Here is a 9909-nt window from a genome sequence, read left to right as displayed (position 1 = left end):
TACTGAGACTAGAACAATTTACTCATTACAACTCAAGAACCTTCCTATTACAAGCAGTCTAAAACATACTAAGTAAGAACTAGGTTCATCTTCAAGTTGGTGAACGATTTTGCTGATTTTTTATTTTCTGTGCATGAGCGAGCTATTTGAATGTAGCTTGTCGTCTATATATATGCTCCCTCATATGCAGTCCTTTTTCTTCTTTACTTATATCTTCTGTAGGACTTTTTCAAGTAACTCACTCCTTGTTGTAACTATCTCATCTTCTTCTAAATTGAGTAGGACTCTTTTGCTTTATCCTTTTGCCTTGTAGACTTCTTGATCCACTCAAACTCTAACTGCTCCAATTATCTTCATATAGCCGTGTGAACATCCTTTTCTTATCCATGTGTTGACAACTTTATGTAATAATATGCACTCCATATGTCCGAAGCAGTTTCACTTGTATGGATCATCTTTGCACAACATGTTTCATTCATCTGTCTATCATCAAAACTTGTCATGCCCTAACAAATTCCCCCTTTTTGATGATGACAAACTTATCAGCACAATATTACAAAGAACCTAACATACTCAATAAGTAATTAAATAAAAGGATCACAATAGAATGAAACAGGTTAGATCAGTTGAGTTATAAGCATTGTATAATCTTACTTCCCCCTTTTGACATTATCAAAAAGCTGAGCCAATAAGTGAAAAAATTGTGTAATAATTCATGGCCACTGGGGCAATCACTAAAACAAGCAAGAGTCAGAGCAAGAGATAGCTAAGCATCGAATTAAATAGAAGTAGATCAAGTGAGGCAAAAAAAAAGTCCATTTCATGCACAAAAATAGATACAATTATCATTATCCAGTAAGACCAAAAGAGAAACAAAGTGGACCAAGAAGCAGGAAAGAAGAGAAAAAACTAAGGAACGAAGAAAGAGTTTTATTTTGAGGAGGTAGAGGGGATAAAAGAGGTCAACGATCGAATGATAGCAGCATTTTCAGTTCTTTCCTTCTCCAAGGTGGCTGTGAGGGAAGCAGTTTGAGATTTAAGAGCCCTTTTTTCATCTTCATGAATAGCCTTGGCAGCCTCCAGTGCAGCCTGTGCAACCTCTAGCTCACCCTGCTTTGCCTCTAAGGCATTTCGCAACTTCTGCATAGGGTTGTCTGTACGTCTCATAGCAGCAGGTAACATAGCATGGTTCACTTGTCTAATCACATCCTTAGTTGTCTGTAAGGACCATACCTTGACAGAGATACGAAAATCATCAAACACAGGGGCAAGCCAGAACTGATAGGGAAGAGCATGACCATTTTTATCTTTGACGAGTACCCTTTGCATATGCTTAATGATGAGTTATGGAAGGTCTATTGGAATCTCAGAATCACATAGTTCCATTAAGGTAAGATCAAGAAAGCTTGCAACTATGCGTCTCTCCTGCCTGGGTAAGATCATTTTGTGGACCACATCAAAATACAACTGATAGAGAGAACACATCTCATTTTTCAGCACCCTACGATGAGAAGGAAGGAGAGGATTTTCAAAAAATTTTCTGCAGATATCAAGGGCGGATGGAAGATTGTCAAGAGGAGGCCAAGATCTTTTGACATAGTGACCCCAACCTCTAGTAGGAACATTTAAAATTCTACCCAAATCAGCAGGATAAAGATTGATGAGTTTTCCATAAACAGAGGTTGAGATCATGTCCCCAATTGAAACTCCATGTGTATAAAATTCATACACTTCATCTTTTCCAAACCTTCTTTGATAATTACCTTACAAAAATAAGGATGACCACCCCTGAGCCCCCCAATTTGGATACCAAGGTTTCCATATTAGGACCCCCAAAACTAGTGACAACCCTACCTCTAACCATCTTTTATTTTTGAAAATGCAGAACATGGTCTGGCCGAGAAGCTTTATCAGCAGGAGTATCAACAGTAATATCAACATCAAAATTATCAGGAGGCACAGAAGAAGCGTCAGGAAGATAGTCTGAATCTGTGTCAGAGGAGACAGAAGGACCAGGTTCGGAAACCTGTTTCTTCGAAAGTGACACAGATTTTGGAGAATCTTTAGAAGGAGTAGAGGCTTTTCCAGTAGAGATTTTGGCAGTAGAGGCTTTGACAGTAGATTTTGAATATGAGGAGGCTTTGGGAGTGGGGGGAGGGGGATATTTTACGAGAGAGATATGGTTTTGATGTTTTATCTGTGGTATGCTTCTGCTTTAGCTTTCTCTTGGAGCGAATGAGAATGTCAGGAGAGAAATCACATGGGGGAGGAGAAGTATTAGGCATAACTCATTTCTTTTTACTTACCCTAAGTGCCTCTTCCAAACAAGCATATTTCTGTTGTTTTCTTCTCTGAGTATGTGGAGTTTGAGATGAAGTGATGATAGGAGAAGAGTGTTCAGGAGTATCATCATCGACATCAATGGCGACAAATGAGGGTTTTCATTTCAGAGTCGATCTTGACCGTCTAGGAATAAGGTTGAAAATTAGAATTTCATCTCGATCAAGAATTTTAAGAGGAGCTACTAATAGTGGTAAGGGTTCTGGAAAGAGTGAGAGTTTGAAGGAAGAGTGAGAAAAGGGGCTTGGTAAGGTCTTCAAGAATGGAAAATCAAATAGGTTGAGAAGGATTTAGGGTTGGATAAGTGAGGGTAAATTGATTTTTGGGTGGAGAATAAGTTGTGTAGAAAGATTAATATTAGATTTTATGGAAGAAGAAGGAGAGGAAGAAGATGCCATAGTATGGTAAATATTCAGAGGTTGAAGGAGAAGTAGAGATAGGAGAGAAAATAAGAGGCGTATTTAAGAAGAGTGAGAAGGAAGTTGAAGGATGAAAGGACTATGAATTTGGAGAAACGTGCTGATGTAGAGGTTCAGTACGAATGGGAAAGGTCTGGCAGCCTTTTGAAGGAGATAACTGTTAGGTTTTGGCGGTTTTAATCATTATAGAAAGAACCATGTAAATGACCTGTTTCTCTTAATGCTGCTATGGAAAACAATAATCATACCTGTGTTTGATTAGTCCATGACCACTCTTGCCTTGATGATCCATCTATCTAAAAATAACACATAGATATACACATTGCTTTAAATCTTGGAATTAGGACGCACAACTAAATGTGTGAGACTGAATTAATCAACAATCACTCAGGCATAACATATTCTAGTCAATCATTAAAGGAGATTTATGCAATTTTAATCATCCCCAATGCTAACCTATTTTTTTCAAAATGTTCCCTACTCAAAGCCTTAGTGAATATGTCAGGAATTTGTTCCTCAGTTGAACAAAACATAATTGATAGATTTTTTTTTTCAACATTGTCTCAAAGGAAGTGATGACAGAAATCAATATGCTTAGTTCTTTTATGTTGGACAGGATTTTTGGCTATATTTATAGCACTTGTGTTATCGCAAAAAATGAGAACACAACCTACATCTACCCTCGAATCCATAAGTTGTTGTTTGATCCATAACAATTGAGTACAACATGACCCAGCAACAACGTATTCAGCCTCAGCAGTTGATAATGCAACTGAATTTTGCTTCTTTGTGGACCAGGTAATCAAACATGATCCTAAGAAGTGTGCCATACCTGTAGTGCTTTTCCTGTCCACCAAATATCCTACATAATCAGCATTAGAGTATCCTACCAAATTAAAGTTACTACCTTTGGGATACCACAACCCAAGATCACTAGTTCCTTTCAAATATCTGAAGAATCATTTTACAGATTTCAGATGAGATTCTTTTGGATTTGCTTGAAACCTTGCACACAGTCCTACACTAAACACAATGTCAGGTCTGCTTGCTCTGAGATATAATAAGGACCCTATCATACCTCTATACAGTTTTTGTTCTACATCAGAACCTGTTTCATCCAAATCAAGTTTTTTGGCAGTGGCGATGGGAGTACTTATTTCTTTTGTTTCCTCCGTGGAGAATTTTTTGAGAAGCTCTTTGATATACTTTTGTTGATAGATCATTGTTCCTGATGCTGACTGTTTTATTTGAAGACCCAGGAAGTAATTCAACTCCCCCATCATGCTCATTTCAAACTCACAACTCATGAGTTTAGCAAAGTCATGAGTCATATTCATATTGGTTGAGCCAAAAATAATGTCATCCACATACACCTGCACAACTAACAAATCCTTTCCATTAGTTTTTAAGAAAAAAGTATTGTTAATTTTACCTCTGGTGTGTCCATGCTCTAGTAGAAACTTTGATAATCTCTCATACCAGTCCTTTGGTGCTTGTTTCAACCCATACAAGGCCTTATCCAGCTTGTACACATGATCTGGAAGCTCTCTGCTTGCAAATCCTGGAGGTTGATTCACATAAACCTCTTCTTTGAGAATGCCATTTAGGAATGCACTCTTCACATCCATCTAGTATAAAATAAACTCCATGTAAGAGGCAAAAGCAACCAGTAATATTATGGCTTCAAGTTTTTCTACAGGAGCAAAAGTCTCATCAAAGTCAATTCCTTCTTGTTGGATGTATCCTTGAGCCACCAGTCTTGCCTTGTTTCTTGTGACTGTTCCATGCTCATCAATTTTATTTCTGTACACCCATTTAGTCCCAATGACTGATCTATCTTTTGGAAGAGGAACTAAATACCATACTTTGTTTCTCTAAACTGATTCAATTCATCCTGCATGACTATGATCCAATCAATATCAAACAATTCTTTACTTACTTTATTTGGCTCTATTTCTGATAGGAATGCCTTGAATGCACACATACTTCTCAATCCAGATCTTGTAGTGATTCCAGAAGTGATATCAGTAAGTACATTCTCAATGGGCTGTGAACCTTGATACTTGTATCCTTTTAGGATCAAGCCTAGTGAGCTGCTTGAATGACTGATAATGTTCTGATATGAAGCAGTTGATGACTCAGTTCCCCCTAACACTGTGCCTTCAGCTTCAGTTCCCCCTGTGAAAGTGCCCCCAAGTTTGACTGTTTCAGTCGATGGAACATGTTGTGTAACCTGTTCCTCATGGTCGCTTTCTTCCTGTAGGTTAGTCTTAACACAAAACTCATTAAAAATCACATGCATGCTTTCTTCAACACAGTTAGTTCTATTGTTTAAAACTCTGTAAGCCTTACTATGAGGTGAATAATCTAAAAAGATTCCCTCATCACTTTTGGCATCAAATTTTTCCAAATTATCCTTATCATTATTATGTATGAAACATTTGCAACCAAAAGTTCTAAAGTGAGAAATGTTAGGCTTTCTACCTTTTAGTAATTCATAGGGAGTCTTTTCTAACAAGGGTCTGATTATGCATCTGTTTATGATATATGCTGCAGTGCTTATTGCCTCAGCCCATAGGTTTTTGGCAACATTTGCTGCAAGCATCATTGTTCTAGCCATATCTTCCAAGGTTCTGTTTTTCCTTTCCACCACTCCATTTTGGTGTGGAGTTCTAAGAGCTTAGAAGTTATGATCTATTTCATTTGATGAACAAAAATCTAAGAATTTTGCATTCTCAAATTCTGTTCCATGGTCAGACCTTATAGAAACTAATGAAGTGCCCAGTTTTTTTTTCTGTTTTCTTAATGAAGATTTCAAAGACATCAAAGGCATCTTCTTTAGAGGCTAGAAACAAAGTCCAGGTGAACCTGGAATAATCATCAACAATTACAAAAATATACCTTTTTCCACCTCTGCTTTATTGTCTCATTGGTCTACACAAGTCCATATGAACCAGGTCAAGACATTTTGTAGTGCTAATATGGTTCTTTGACTTAAAAGAGGATTTTACCTACTCCCCCCTTACACATGCACTACATAACTTTTCTTCCTTAAACTTGGTCCTGGGTAGTCCCAATACCATGTCTTTGGAGGAAAGTATGTTCAGTTGTTTCAGACTTGCATGTCCAAGTCTTCTGTGCCAAAGGAGGGGATCAGTTTCTATTGCACTTAGACAAGTCAACTCAGGTCCTGGTATTGCCATTATGTCTGCTTTGTATACATTCCTGTATCTCCTTGCAGTAAGCGCAATTTATTTGGTGTCCATCCTCTTGACTTTAACACCTGCAGCAGTGAAAATTACTTTATTACCTTTGTCACACAATTGTAAAATGCTTAGCAGGTTATGCTTCAGTCCTTCCACAAGATAAACATCCTCCAAAGCTTTTGACTCAGATGAGACAATTTTTCCTACTCCAGTTATGATTCCCCCTTTTCTATTTCCAAAAGAGACTCCCCCACCATCTATTTGGGAGAGTGAAAGGAACTTTTGCTTGTCACCAATCATATGTCTTGAGCAAGCACTATCTAGGTACCAGTGCCTTTTGTTTCCCTTCACCTTCTCCTGCACAAGAAATCAATGGTTAGACTTAGGAACCCAGACAAGCTAGGGTCCTGTTTTGTTAGTAAAAGGATGAATTAAATTCTTTCTAGTCTAAGTAGGAAGCAAGTAGACTGACTTGTTTCTCAGACTAATTTTAGTAATTGTTTTCTTGGTCTGAGAAAGTTTGGTTGCCAGGTTCAGAGTTCGATATCTGATTTTAGCAGCCATATGACATTCAGTAGTAGGATGTCCAAGATTGACACAAATATAACATAAGTCTTGAAGATTACTAGCTTCTTTATAAAAACCCAAGCCTGCTTTTTCATTTTAATTTCTTTTTCCAAGATGATGAACAATTCTTGAAGAATTTGTCCATCTGTTTGACTTTTCTAAATCTAATTTTAATCTTGCTATCTCCTGACTCATCTTATCCATCTTTTTAGTCAAGTCATAACATTCTTGTTTGTACTTAGTTAACTGAAGTTCAAGATTTTGTTATTCTTTACTTATGGCCTTTTTCCCATGGTCAGTGAGAGTCAGTTTAAGGATTTCAGACTTAAGATCATTATTTGAGGACTCAAGCAGTGTAATTTGTTCCTTGAGAGTGCAATTTTCTTTGTCAACATTTTGCTTGCAAACTTTCAAGTCAATGAAATCAAATTTAAGACTTACAAGACTGTTGAACAATTCATCCCTATTAGAAGTTAATTATTGGAAATTTTTAATTAAATCACCCACCAAGGAAACAAGTTTAGGTTTAGAAAAAAAATGAAGTTTTTCTTTTAGTTCAAGTAAACTTACCTCAGAAACATTATCTTCTTCCTCAATATCTGAGTCTCCAAAAGCCATAAATGCTGTCTCATCAACTCCATCATCATCATTATCAGAGTTAGATCCCCATGCAGCTATTATCGCATGTTCTTCCTCTTCCTTCCTCCTGGCCTTTTGTTCTTTTTAAAATTTTTCCTTCCTCTTTTCCATTTCCCAGAGAGGACAGTCTCTGATCTGATGATCAGTCTTTCCACACTTGTAACATCCATTTGGGTTGTTATTAGAACGCTTCTTGCTACCTGTTCCTTCTTCTTCTTAAAAAACTTGCTAAAGTTTTTTGTTATGAAGGCAATTTGTTCCTTATCCAGTTCAATCTCTTCATCACTATCAGAAGCTTTCAAGGCCAAGATTTTTTCAGAAGCCTTCTGTTCCTTAATGCCATCAACTTCCATTTCATAGGTTCTTAAATTCCTTACTAGTTCATCCAAAGTCATACCTATGAGATCCTTATTTGCTTCCCTGATTGCAGTGACTTTAACATTCCATTTTGAATTTGGTAGCACCCTCATAACCTTCTCTACTTGTTCTTCTTCAGTGATGACTTTTCCCAAGGAGTTTAACTCATTTGTTAGAGTAGTAAGTCTTGTCATCATATCATACAAGGATTCATTTTTCTTCATCTTAAACGCTTCATATTCAGTAAAAAAGAGAGAGATTCTGAATTTTCTTACCTGAGAGGTACCTTCATGTGCATTTACTAAGGCATCCCATATTTGCTTAGCAGTGGTACAGGTAGATATTCCATTGTATTCAGCAGGTCCTAGACCACAGACTAGGATATTCTTTGCCTTACCATTTTTCTTTAAAGCCAAAAGATCATCAGCAGTAAACTCACTCCTTATTTTCTTGACTTGCACACCATTTTCTATCTTCATAAGGATAGTAGGACCTTCAGTAATCCTATCCCATAATTCATAGTCTTCTCCTTGAATAAACATCTCCATCCTGACTTTCCACCAGATGAAATGAGTACCATCAAAGAGTGAGGGTCTAGTAGTGGATTGACCTTCACTATGACCAGTAGGAGGTGCAGAATTCATCATAATGATCTGATCTTAGGTGCAAACCTTATTTAAGATAACCCTCTCTGATACCACTTGTTAGAGTATGATCCCTACTGATTGCCTATCCGTGGAACAAGTAAGTATACGTGGTTCACAGAAGTAAAAACTAAACACAGTAATTTTTACGTGAAAAACAACCGGCTCAAAATGGTGTAAAAAATCATGATTAGTACCTCTACAGGATTTAACCCCAATCTCCACTATAACCTTGAGCCTCAACAATCAACACAATTACAAGACTTTTTGTAAATAAGGAATTAAAACTTCTAACTTCTATTACTACAAAATCACAAATCTTCCCAAGATAAGTGTTTCCAAGTCTTCGAGTTTCTTAACTTGAAGACGTGATTCCTAACTTAGTTTATAGAATACTGAGACTAGAACAATTTAATCATTACAACTCAAGAACCTTCCTATTATAAGCAGTCTAAAACATACTAAGTAAGAACTAGGTTCTTCTTCAAGTTGGTGAACGATTTTGCTGATTGTTGATTTTCTTATCTGTGCATGAGCGAGCTATTTGAATGCAGCTTTTCATCTATATATATGCTCCCTCAGATGCAGTCCTTTTTTTTCTTTACTTGTATCTTCTGTAGGAATCTTTCAAGTAACTCACTCCTTGTTGTAACCATCTCACCTTCTTCTAAATTGAGTAGGACTCTTTTGCTTTATCCTTTTGCCTTGTAGACTTCTTGATCTACTCAAACTCTAACTGCTCCAATTATCTTCATATAGTCGTGTGAACATCCTTTGCTTATACATGTGTTGACAACTTTATGTAATAATATGCACTTCATATGTCCGAAGCAGTTTCACTTGTGTGGACCAGCTTTGCACAACATGTTTCATTCATCTGTCTATCATCAAAATTTCTCATGCCTTAACACACTCTGTGAGGCAAAAATATTTTGATATCAATGAAAAAGCAGTTTTCATATGCGTGAAGCACATCTATGATTTTGAAGAAATAACTTAGTAAAGGAAATATTGCTTTATATATTTAGTAATAGTTTTTTTTCAACTCCAATAATATTCTGTGATATGTTTAGTATCACAAAATTCAAAAGACATATTGATATTGATCATATCTTCAATATAAGATCACGAAATTCCGAAATTTTCTAATTAAAATTAGCTAGAACTTCATTCCTAGTTAATATGTCATCAAAGTGCACGCAACTACTATGTCACTCAGCTGAACATTGATGAATTACCAAAAAGGTAATCCTGGGCAGCAGGGGCGGATCCATAGGTAAAAAATTAGGTGTTCGAACATCCATTGACCTTGGCTCGGAATAAGTATAATTAGATAAGAAATTGAAGAAAAAGATTATATAGATCAGAAAGCACCCACAAACACTAAATTTGGTTGGGTACTTTGATTTAAGAGTGGTATTGGAAACTTTCAAAATGACAGTGTGGGAGTTTAGACCTACTAGAGTCCTTTTTACGCATATTTTCAGTTCTTTTGTAGCCATTGTTTGACCCAAATTTCAATGCTACTTTTATTTTACTTCCTTCTTGTTCTTCTTCTTTTTTTTTGTTTTTTTACTTCTACATAATTCACTATAGCATTAAAGGAAAGCAAATCAGCTTCATAAAGAATTAAAGACTCCAAAGCAACACCTCAATATTTTTTATTTTATTGTATTTTATTTTTTTACCCCTAAACATGAACTTAACCAACCAATTTTTTTTTTCGCCAATTGTACT

The sequence above is a fragment of the Capsicum annuum genome, chromosome 10 (genome assembly GCF_002878395.1).
Source record: "Capsicum annuum cultivar UCD-10X-F1 chromosome 10, UCD10Xv1.1, whole genome shotgun sequence".
Lineage (NCBI taxonomy): Eukaryota > Viridiplantae > Streptophyta > Magnoliopsida > Solanales > Solanaceae > Capsicum > Capsicum annuum.
The sequence above is the reverse complement of the archived record's forward strand: the minus strand, read 5'-3'. Positions refer to the sequence as shown.